The sequence below is a fragment of the Mustela nivalis genome (assembly GCF_964662115.1).
Source record: "Mustela nivalis genome assembly, chromosome: 6".
Classification (NCBI taxonomy): domain Eukaryota; kingdom Metazoa; phylum Chordata; class Mammalia; order Carnivora; family Mustelidae; genus Mustela; species Mustela nivalis.
Genome location: NC_139025.1, coordinates 15203541 through 15215808, shown reverse-complemented (window position 1 = coordinate 15215808; position 12268 = coordinate 15203541). Strand labels below are relative to the sequence as shown.

The 12268-nt window shown below is 39.2% G+C and overlaps 1 protein-coding gene and 1 pseudogene across 5 annotated transcripts in view; both read right to left on the bottom strand.

The window, feature by feature from the left end:
* Positions 1-12268, bottom strand: part of LIN52 (lin-52 DREAM MuvB core complex component) — a 143344-nt gene that overhangs the window by 34872 nt on the left and 96204 nt on the right. The window lies entirely within an intron of this gene.
* Positions 6263-7868, bottom strand: LOC309866443 (SERPINE1 mRNA-binding protein 1 pseudogene; annotated as a pseudogene). Its single transcript has one exon. The product of its transcript is annotated as an SERPINE1 mRNA-binding protein 1 pseudogene (transcript).

Here is a 12268-nt window from a genome sequence, read left to right as displayed (position 1 = left end):
GCCTGGATGGCTCAGGTGGTTAAGCGTCTGCCTTTGGCTCGGGTCATGATCCCAGGGTTCCGGGATAGAGTCCCGCATCGGGCTCCCTGCTCAGCAAGGGAGTCTGCTTCTCCCTCTTCTTCTGCCTCTCCCTGCTCATGCTCTTTCTCTCTCTCAAATAAATTTAAAAAAAAAATCTTCCAAAAAACCCAAAAGAAACCAAACAAACCAAAATTTATTTACCAACCCTGTCTATGGAAAAGGCCTAGAAGCAATGGCAGCCCAGTAGCAATGAATACCATTAGTACTTATATTTCTACTAAAAGGGACCAGCGCTCCTTAGAGAAATGAGTGAGATTCCAAATCTGAGGAAGTACATGAAGCAGGGCTAACTTGACATGCTGAAAGCAAGAAATTACCAAAAATCACAGCAGTCATGTCAAACGACACAGAAGGCAGCCTGAAGAGGTATTCAGTCACCAAAGGCAGGACAGTTTTGAGTGTTAAAAAGAATAATGATTCTAGTAGATTGAAACACATCAAATATAAACATCCACAATAATTGTTTATTTTTTAAAATTATTTATTTTTTTTTAAAAGATTTTATTTATTTGACAGAGAGAGATCACAAGTAGGCACAGAGAGAGAGTAGAGAGAGAGACAGGAGGAAGCAGGCTCCCTGCCGAGCAGAGAGCCAGACGCGGGACTCAATCCCAGAACTCTGAGAACATGACCTGAGCCGAAGGCAGAGGCTTAACCCACTGAGCCACTCAGGCACCCCATGAAACTATTTTATTTTGTTCAGTATATTAATGGTGGGTTTTTAAAAAAAGATTTTATTTATTTATTTGAGAAAGAGAGAGAGCACAGACAGGGGTGGGAGGTAAGAGGGAGTGGGAGAAGCAGACACCCCGTTGAGCTGGGAGACCAACTTGAGGCTTGATCCCAAGACCCGAGGATCATGACCTGAGCTGAAGCAGACGCTTAACTGCTAACCCACTGAGCCACCCAAGCACCCCAAAGGTGTCATTTTTTAATTTTTGTTTTTTTCCTTATTTATTTATTTTTAAAGATTTTATTTATTTATTTGACACAGAGAGAGCACAAGTAAGCAGAGCAGCAGGCAGAGGGAGAGAGAAGCAGGCTCTCTGCTGAGCAGGAAGCCGGACCCTGGAATCATGACCTGAGCCGAAGGCAGCTGCTTAACTAACTGAGCCACACAGGCTCCCCCCAACTTTTTTCCTTTTTTAAAGAAAAAAGCTTTCTTAAAAAAAGAAAGGAAGAAAGAAAGGAAGGAAGGAAGAGAGGGAGGGAGGGAACAAGGAAAGGAAAAGGAAAAGAAAAGAAAAGAAAAAGGCCTTCTCTGTGAGCATTTCCTTTAAAATACTCCAGCCCACAAGAGGAATATAACAGCATGATACAAGGGAGTAGGGGTAAAACAAATTACGAAGATGGGGATGTGAGCCCATCACAGCATTCTCTCTCCTTTAGTTAGTACATGCTTAGAAAATCTCCATAATAAAAATATGCTTCTCTGGATATACAGCCTTTTCTCATTGTCACCACATATCATAATATAATGAAGAGTAAGCCAGGGAACAGAGACCTGGGTAATTCATTCTGCAGAGGGCTTGGGAATGGATGGACAGGGAACGCTTTAGGAAGGGGGTGACTTTTCATGTCACGAATGTTTATCTCCATCGTTAAAGTCTTTGGATGAGGAAAAAATTACACATGAACAAGCAATCAAAAGCAGATTATATATATTTTAAAGTCTACCAAATCTAACTCAAGTTAAGCCTAAAAAGGAGCAGCTGCCCTCCAACTTTTCTCTCTCTTAATTATTTAAGAAATCAAACTGACAAATCTATGAGCACTGTTTTCAATTTATTCATAAAATAGCCATGAGAGGTGCTCTCTGGCTTGATACTCTGCTTCCACAAAATTCTCTGGGAGGTGGAGGGAATGAGTCCTTGGTTACTCATTTACTGAATCTTCTCAGGAAAACCTTTAGAGGCCGGGAGCAAGACTAACTTCAAGCTGTCAGTCCAAAAGTTAACAAGTTGTGAAAAGAGATAGCTTAATCTAAACTTTCACTAGTCCAATGAAATTTCAACTAGTTTGCTCTCATACTGTCAACAACTGTGTATTTATGATGACCTCACTGATCCTACTTCAATTTGGACACCCTTTTACTTCATAGATGATTTACACAATGTAAAACAAATTACTTGTTCTAGCTGATAATTTGATTTTTAATTGTTTGCACTGTGGTTTCATGTTCATACATTTCATGTTCTCAACCTGACCAGACAATAAATTCATCAATGGATGAGATCTTTTAAGATGATTTCCCCGAGGGACTTAGAAAAAATGTACAATATACAGGAGCTATCCAGTAGGCTTTCATTTAAAAAATCTTTTTCCTCTAAAATCATGTAGTAATACATAGATACAACGATTACTGCCTTCATATGACCATGAATTTCTTTTAAAACCACATAACAATCAGGTAATAACTTGATTGTATGGCATGTCTACTTGGGAAGTAATATGGTAGTTCATTTTACTTCCAATTAACCCCTGGGGATAAAAATATATGTTTATAAAAAATAAAAAATTATAATTAAAAAAAAAAAGAAAGAAATAACAGCTAGTTAACCTTCTGCCCCCCCCCCACTGAATACTTGGTTATAATGTTTCTAAATAATCTTATTTACAATATTCATGAATTATTAATTTAAAATTATTAGAACACAAAAATATCCTCAACCAGAAAATTACATATTACTAATAGTGTGCATTACTGAAACTCCAGAGCTTAACCAAAACATAGTTAACATACAATAAACACGTATTAAGTGAAAAAAACTTTGACAGTACAAGTAATAATATAGCATCTTAAAAACAATTTATGGTGCTGGGGGGGAGGGGGGTTGGGAGAAGGGGGGTGGGGTTATGGACATTGGGGAGGGTATGTGCTTTGGTGAGTGCTGTGAAGTGTGTAAACCTGGCAATTCACAGACCTGTACCCCTGAGGATAAAAATATATGTTTATAAAAAATAAAAAATTAAAAAAAAAATTATGGGTAGGGCCACCTTGCTGGGTCAGCCAGAAGAACGTAAGACTCCTGATCTCAGGATCGTGAATTCAAGCCCCACCTGGGGTGCAGAGATTACTTAAATGAATAAATCTTTAAAAAAACACAATTTGGGGCCCCTGGGTGGCTCAGTGGGTTAAAGCCTCTGCCTTCGGCTCAGGTCATGATCCCAGGGTCCTGGGATCAAGCCCCATGTCAGGCTCTCTGCTCAGCAGGGAGCCTGCTTCCTCCTCTCTCTCTGCCTGTCTGCCTATTTGTGATCTCTGTCTGTCAAATAAATAAATAAAATCTTTAAAAAAAAAATAAAACCCCCACAATTTATGGGTAATCAATGTAGTTAAATATGATGGAGAGACCCAGATGTCCATTGACAGATGAATGGAAAAAGAAGATGTGGTACATTTATAGAATGGAATATTATGCAGTCATCAAAATGAAATATTGCCACTTGCAATGATGTGGATGGAACTAGAGGGCATTATGCTAAGCAAAATAAGTCAATCAGAGAAAGACAATTATCATATGATCTCACTGATATTTGGAATTTAAAAAACAAGGCAGAGGATCATAGGGGAAGAGAGAAAGAAATGAAACAAGAGGAAACAAGAGAGGGAGACAAACTGTAAGAGATTCTTGATCTCAGGAAACAAACCAAGGGTCTCTGGAGGGGAGGGAAGTAGAAGGGATGGGGTGGCTGGTGGCTAAGCAATGGACACTGGGGAGGGTATGCATTGTGGTGAGCACTGAGTGTTACAGAAGACTGATGAATCACAGACCTGTACCCCTAAAACAAATAATACATTATATGTTAATCGATTGAATTTAAATTAAAAATAAATTAATTCAAAATAATATGATGGGGAAATCTGATTAATTAGACATAACGATTAATAATTAAATTTAAAATATTTTTTCATTAATTTTAGTTGCATTCAAACCAATACAGAAGTAAAATGAAAATAAGCATCTTTTTTTTTTTTTTAAGATTTTATTTATTTGATGGAGAGAGAGCACAAGCAGGGGGAGCAGGAAGCAGAGGGAGAGGGAGAAGCAGGCTCCCCCGCAGAGCAGGAAGCCTGACACAGGGCTCAATTCCAGGATACCGGGATTAGGACCTGAGCTGAAGGCAGAAGCTCAACTGATTGAGCCACCCAGGCGCCTCGAAAAGAAGCGTCTTATAGATGCTAGACCCCTGGTTTCAAAACCAGGAGGTTAGAGTTCTAAACTAGTTTCATCAAGCAGTCAACAAGTTCCTACTGTGCGCTCACATATACTCTTACAATTGCAGATGATGAGACACCAAAAGAGATTAACCGATCTTCTTCAGAAAACCCCTCCTGGCTTCTGTGGGGACCAAAGTTGGCTCATTAACAGCTTAACTGTGCTCTGTGTAGATACCTGGAGAGAGCTTTGGAATCATGGAGTACTTTTTTTCCCCTAGACCTTAAAAAGAGGGCTAGGTGGGAAGATCAGAACAGATCCATTTCAATATACTGGAGGTCTTTCAGATAGCTTAGTTAGAATCTGCAATCTATATCAGAGGTTCTCAAAGTCTGGTCTCTGGGCCGACTCCACTAGCATCACCTGGGGAACCTGTCAGACACACAAATTCTTACGTCCTCATCCCAGAGCTATTGCATCAGAAATTCCAGAGACTGGGCTCAAGAATCCATGTTTTAATAAGTCTGTCGGGTGATTCTGATGGACGCTACAGTATGACTACCACCAATCTACATTATCCAGGCTTTCTGATTTTTGTCTCCAGTTCTCTGTGGTTCTAGCTCATTACCAAAAGAGAAAGCATGGTTTTATTATATGAAAGTTACGATCTGAAAGTTAAAAGTTAAAAACTGAAGAGAGTATCTTTTAGAAAATATGAGCAACATGGGAGAAATTAAAATATTCAGCCTCAGGATTAGAACTTTGTTTTTAAGTAGGCTCCTCATCCAACTTGGGGCTTGAACCCACAACCATAACATCATGAACTGCATGTCCTACGGAGCCAGCCAGGTGCCCCCCATGGGATTAGAATTTTTACTAAGACTTTAGCTCTATCTCTGTTGTCACGATTATGCTTAGTATTAAGGTTACCATACAATCCTTAATCTTGAGAATCTTGAGAGAAGACAGACGAGAAAATAAACAATTATCAAACAATTTCATGAAAGCTGTAAGAGCAGCTTATAACACATTAAGAGAACAGACATGGGCATACTTAATTCTGCACATGGTTTGGTTTGGATGGGCAAGAAAAAGCTTTAGAAAAAGGGGTGATGTTTGAACTGAGCCTTTAGAAATGTACTACCTAGGAATACCTAGACAAGCTAAGAACAACTCCTTTTTAAAAGCTTTCCATTAGGCCACTGGTGCAAAATGCAACTGAATGTTATTAAATAGATCTTAAAACCCTTAAGTACCTGCTTAAAAGTCCTAAGTACCTGCTTAATTCCCAGCACTGTTTGGGATTTCTTGTAGCTACCACAGTAGTATAAAACATGGCCCTACTTTTAAGAAATTAAACCACAAATAATGAATCTGGTCTATCTAAAATTTGGCAGAAACTAAGGCACTTTTAACTATTCTTCATCATATTCTGTTGAGCAAAAAAACTGTGACAGTCAACAACCAAAACACAATTAAGTTATCTGTCCAGTGTCCTCCCCAGACTGAAGTTTTCACAGGATTTCCAAAAAATGGAGACATCTACCATGCTTTTACATAAAAAGCTTTACTCAAATACTTTTATTTTTTATTTGAAAGAAATAGATGCTTTACAAAGTCCAGGCTGGATAATGCTATCTTAATGAACTAAAAATCCTTGGGCTTGTTAAGATCAACCTGATCTAATTCTGTGAAACAGCCAAATTTTAAATCAGTTTTTTCCTCTATACTCATGTTGATTTCAATAAACTAGCATTTCTGTAACCAAACATATCTGACTGAACCTCGTGTTTTCAGAAGGTAGAGAGACTTAAAAGCTAGCTCCCATAATTTCCTAAAAGTTTATTTTAATAAAGACTACTTGGTAAATTGCAAGTAATCTAGCTCTGGTTAGATTATGGGGTCCTATTTCTAATAAATAAACCTCCAGATCCAGAATTGAGTCAAAGGCCAGAAGACAATGTGAATAAGATACTTAAATATTCTTACTATTAATCTAATCTAGTAGCTCTCTGAACTACTTTTTTTTTTTTTTTTTTTTTTTTAACTGGTACACACTGTTCACACCTATATTTCAAGTTTGGGAATGCATATTTGCAAGCAGCAATACAAAAGTATTCATGAAGAATGCATAATCTCTGAAAATTATGAAAACATCCCTGCTACCAATACATTTCTAAATACAAAACTGACTACCATATTGTTACTTCTGTGTAGCGAGAGAAGTTCATTTTCAAAACAGATAAAATTCAGTCTTTAGGTGTGAATGGTATGAATGACAGTCTTTTTTTTTTTTTAAATTCTTAAGTCGTTTGGGATCCTTAAGCATGCAAAACCTCAGATGGGAGGGTCCACAAAGGAACCAGGGTTGTCTTATGGCATCCAGTTACGCCAGAGCTGGGAATGCCTCAGGGTCATCTACATCAGGAGCAGAAGCACTTGACTTGTCCGTTCTGCTGCCACGGTTTGGACGTCCACCACGCCCACGGCCACCTCGTCCTCCCCTGCCACCACGTCCTGGGCGGCCAAGGTCTCCAAAATTGATCTCCAGCTGAGACGTTATATCATTTGCTGGCTTCCGGAAATGATGGTCCATAACTGAATCTTCAGCATGAGCCTCTTCACTCTTTGACTTATGAAGAACAAATCCCTTCTTCCATTGCCCATCAGCACCTTCATTTGGTTTTTGGATATTAAATTCTACTTTTGCCCGGTCCTTATTTTGAATAGCTTTCCACTCATCCAAAGTCCTTTCTTTTGGACCCTCTTCCTTTACTTCTTCAACTTCATTCTCCTTATTTTCAGTGTCTGCAACTGGGTGCTCTTCACCTTCAGGTGTTTCCTCAGTCACATTAGATTGATCCAAGTCACTGCAATTATAAGATATTTGTTTCTGAATGTATTTTGGGGACTCTGTTAATTCATCTTTGACAGTTCCCCAGTTGTGAGATCCGCTACCTCCACGTTTATCCTCATGCTTCAGGCCAGATCTATCACTTCCACTATGCCTATCAAATTCACGTTTGCCACGAGAATCAAATCCATCTCCTCGGCCCATTCCACGTCCACGGCCTCCTCGACCTCTTCCAAGACCACCACGGCCTCGGATGGGCCGATCAATAATCGGTCTATCAACTGAAAATTCTCCTCCTTCACCCTTTTCTTCAAGTGGCTTTTCAAATCGTCGTTCACGAGGTGGTCGCCTTTCTGGTCTCCTATCAATTATTTTCCCTTCACCTTGCAGCTGTTGATCAGGTCTTCTTCCAACACGTCTTATTCCTTCTTTCTTAAGCGCCACGGGCGGCTGCGTCTCCTCTTTCTTGTCAACCACGCCAACGTTGGGGGGCAGCGGGATCTTGCGGTCTTTCTGGGACTCTTTACGCAGCTGTTTGCCTGCCGCGTTGGAGTTGGTCTGGGCTGCAGCCTGAGCTGCGCTCTTGGCCCCAGGGCCCCCAACGCCGCCCCCGCCGGCTTCTTTTTTCTTGTTCTCTGCTGCCTTCAACACCTCAAAGGGGTCCGATTCGTCGTCAAATAACTGGTCGAATCAGTTGGTGACCACGCAGCCGAAGCCTTCCTGTAAGTGCCCAGGCATGATGGTGGCTCGGCGGCGCGTTCCTCCACGGATTGCAGCGGCTCTGAACTACTTTCTTAATGACTGCCCAAGTTCAGCTTAAGTTTAATGACCTATCTTTGAGGTTAATGTCAACACAGAAATTAAATTCTATATGCCAGAAGCTGTTCAGCATTACAAAGTCTATAAATTCTTTCAGAAAAACAAAAACGAGAATATATAAGATTAAAACTAACAAAACAGAGGATATGACCTAATGTTGTCATTCAGCTTTTCATGCCCCCAAATAGCCAACCAACTGTAAATGAATTTACAATAAGCCATTCTTCTCCAATCGAGATCAGGATATAAAGTATCAAACTCCAGAGTCCTTTGAAATGGGATCCAGCACAGAGATGAAAGCAAACAGGGCATTTCACTCACTCAGTTTTTAAGTGACTCCAAAAGACAAAGGAGAGACTACTAAATGGTTGAGTTACCTACTAGTTTAGCAAAATGTACTTAGATCATTGGATGATATATGTTATACTAAGTTAAAATTATACCCAGGGAATTCCAATGCAAATCTTAAGATATAATATACATCCTCACATTAAAAGAAAGTTTAAAATGGTGATGACACAAAACCTTGTACATGAATATTCATAGCAGCATTACCATAATATCCAAGAACTAAAAATCACCAAATGTTCATCAACTGATGAGTAATGTGGTATATCCATATAACAGAATACTATTTGGCAATAAAAAGGAACGGAACCCTGGGGGGCACCTGGGTGGCTCAGTCGTTAAGCCTCTGCCTTCAGCTCAGGTCATGACTCCAGAGTCTTGGGTTCAAGCCCCACTTCAGGCTTTCTGCTCAGTGGGAAGCCTGCTTCTCCCTCTCCCACTTCCCCTGCTTGTGTTCTCTGTGTGTGTGTGTCTCTCTCTGTCAAATAAATAAAATCTTTATAAAAAAAAAAAAAGAAAGGAATGACACCCTTAGACAAAAAGTGGGTTAGTGATTACTTAGAGCCAGTTGGAGGAGTGGAGTCGGGGATGGGAGAGACTGCTAACTAATGGGCATGGGGTTTCTTTCCAGGGTGATGGGCATATTTCAAAATTAGACTGTCATGATGGTTGCACATGACTGTGAATATACTAAAAACTCACCGACTTATATACTTTAAACAGGTGAATTTTACAGTATGTGGAAAATATCTCAGTAAATCTGCTTTTATAAGCAGATGTGTACAGCTGTGTCAAAATTAAACACGTAAGTGTAAAAGCTCCTTGGGCTCAAGTAAAATTCTTCATAAAAAGACCTCACACAGAGAATATGCAAGGCAATAGAACCTGAGTTTCTCTCCTAAAGACACCAGCATCCAGTTCTTACCTACAGCACAAAGGAAAATAGCCCTTTCCTTCTGACTTTGTTCTTACTAAAAAAGTGATTGAAAATCTAACTAATCAATGTTTTTGATAAAAGATCTGGGCATTGGAACATTACTGCCATACACTTCAAGAGAAAATATACTTCATAAATTCAATTGTGTAAATTCAGATAACATCAGAATTTGTATTTATGATGTACTTTTAGAAAGCAAAGAAACTATATTTTGAATTAAAATAACTACAGTACTTAGGTTATTTAGACAGTATGAATAATTATTTGAAAAATGTTCCTTTTGTTTAATGACTAAATATTCATCCCAGGAAGTCAGAATGCAATTAGATTTAATATAAGTAGATTAGATTAATGCAAATGCATTAAATGCAAAAACATTGAACAAAGCTATATATTTAAACACATCAAAATCCACGAAATGAAAGATTAAGGTTGCTATGAAAACTAAGTAATCCTCAGTACATGTAAATAATTGGTTAAATGCAATAACTGAATTAGCAATCCTCACTCACATCATGAGAAATGTAGGTAACTTCATTTGCACAAAAGCATTTAATTGTAGACTGTGTGCTCATTACAGTGTTATGCTCTGAAGATATTAAGAATAATAATGTTGATAGTTTCTGTTTAAAAATTGGTTCATTCAATATATGTTTATGGGACATAGCTTTATACATTAGTAATGCCCACCTGTTCACATTCACATATTTTTTTTAAAAGATTTTATTTATTTATTTGACAGAGAGAGAGAGAGAGATCACAAGTAGGCAGAGAGACAGGCAGAGAGAGAGGGGGGAAGCAGGCTACCTGCTGAGCAGAGAGCCTGATGTGGGACTCGATCCCACCACCCAGAGATCATGACCTGAGCCAAAGGCAGAGGCTTAACCCACTGAGCCACCCAAGCACCCCAAATTCACATTTTGAAGAGATTAAAAGATTCAGGTAATCACTATAGAAATTAACACAATCATTCCTATGGTATAATTTCTCACTGGGTCCCTAAGAACCTCCACACTAGTCACTTGGTTGTTCCTCAGTCCTGTGTGGCTATTTGAGTAGAATAATTTTCTGACCTGAACACATTCTTCCATTCTTAATATATTTGTGAGGCAAAGTTCTCACTTGTTCTGGTAAGTACCGTCTTTCCTTGGTGTTAACATGACATCATGCTTCTGACTCCTTACTTAAAACAAGCTGTATCCTGCTCCATAAATCACATAACCTGCTCAGTCCTAGGTTTCATTGAACTGACCTCACTGTAATGTTTATGTGTTAATTACACATTGTTCAAAATGTATAGCACACCCAGTGAAGAGTTTGTGCTGCTGAATGGTTAAGACTACAATCGCCAACATTTTTCTTTTTAAAGATTTTATTTATTTATTTATTTGACAGACAGAGATCACAAGTAGGCAGAGAGGCAGGCAGAGAGAGAGGGGGAAGCAGGTTCCCTGCTGAGCAGAGAGCCCAATGCGGGGCTCGATCCCAGGACCCTGAGATCATGACCTGAGCTGAAGGCAGAGGCTTTAACCCACTGAGCCACCCAGGCATCCCAATCGCCATCATTTTTGAGTGGTGATTAATATGCTGGGTACTATTCGAAGTACTAAACATGGGTTACCATTATTTAAAATTCTCACAACAAATAGGTACCACTTATGATTCCCGTTTTACAAATGAGGCAGAGAAAGGTTACTTAACTTGCTCAAGTTTACACAGCTATTAAGTGGTAGAGGCAGGATTAGAACCCACATGCCTTAACTCCAGAGCCTGTACTCTTAGCTACTTTGCCACAGTATCTTCCCACGGTTCTGACCTAAAGGAGTTCACAGACTAGAGATACAGATATCATTTATTGAACAGTTTTATACTGGCTGTAACAGCAATGTACAGAAGCACAGGAAGAGGGTTAGGAAAAGAGACGAAGCATTCCGGCGATAAGAAACAGCATTCAGTCTTCCAAACATTCCAGGTATAAATTTCCCAAGAGCATTATATGTTAATGAAAAAAAATGATGGGGACAAAAAAATATTTCCCAAGAGATGTGAATTAGATTTGTCTTAAGAATTACAGTGATATAGGGGCACCTGGGTGATACAGTTGATCAGGCATCTGCCTCTTGGTTTCAGCCTGGGTCATGATCTCAGGGCTGTGAGTTTGAGCCTCACGTTTGGATCTGTATTCAGTGTGGAGTCAGCTTGGATTTCTCTCTCACTCTGCCCTGCCCTCAATATGTAAATAAATCTTTGGGGAAAAGAACTAGTGATATATAACTCAACACCCAAAAAACAACTAATCCAATTAAAAAATGGGCAGAACACATGAAGAGGCATTTTTTCCAAAAATGACATAGAGATGGGCATCAGACACATGAAAAGATGCTCAACATCACGGATCATCAGGGAAATACAAATATAAGCTACCATGAGATATCACTTCACAATGGTCAGAATGACTAAAATCAACAACACAAAAAACAAGATGTGTTGGCAAGGATTCAAAAAAGGTGAACCCTCTGGCACTGTTGGTGGGAACAAAAACTGGCATGGCCACTCTGGAAAAAAGCACAGAGGTTCCTCAAAAAGTCAAAAATAGAACTACCCTACAATTCAGTCATCACAGTAGGGGTTTTACCCAAAGAATACAGAAACACTTATTCAAAGGGATACATGCTCACTGATGTTGACAGCAGCATTATTTACAATAGCCAAATTATGGAAACATCAACTGTAAAGAAGACGTGGTATATAGATATATACAATGGAATATTACTCAGCCATGAAAAAGAACAAAATCTTGCCATTTGCAAGGGTGTGAATAGAGCTAGAGAGTATTATGCTAAAGCAAAATAAGTCAGTCAGAAAAAGACAAATACTGGATGATTTTACTTATAAGTAGAATATATAAAACAAAACAAATGATCATGGAGGGAGAAAAGAAAGAGGCAAACCAAGAAACAGACTCTTAACTACAGAGAACAAACTGATGGTTACCAGTGGGAGGTGGGCAGGGGGGATGGGCTAAAGAGATGATGGGGATTAAGGAGTGCCCTTGTTGTGACGAGCACA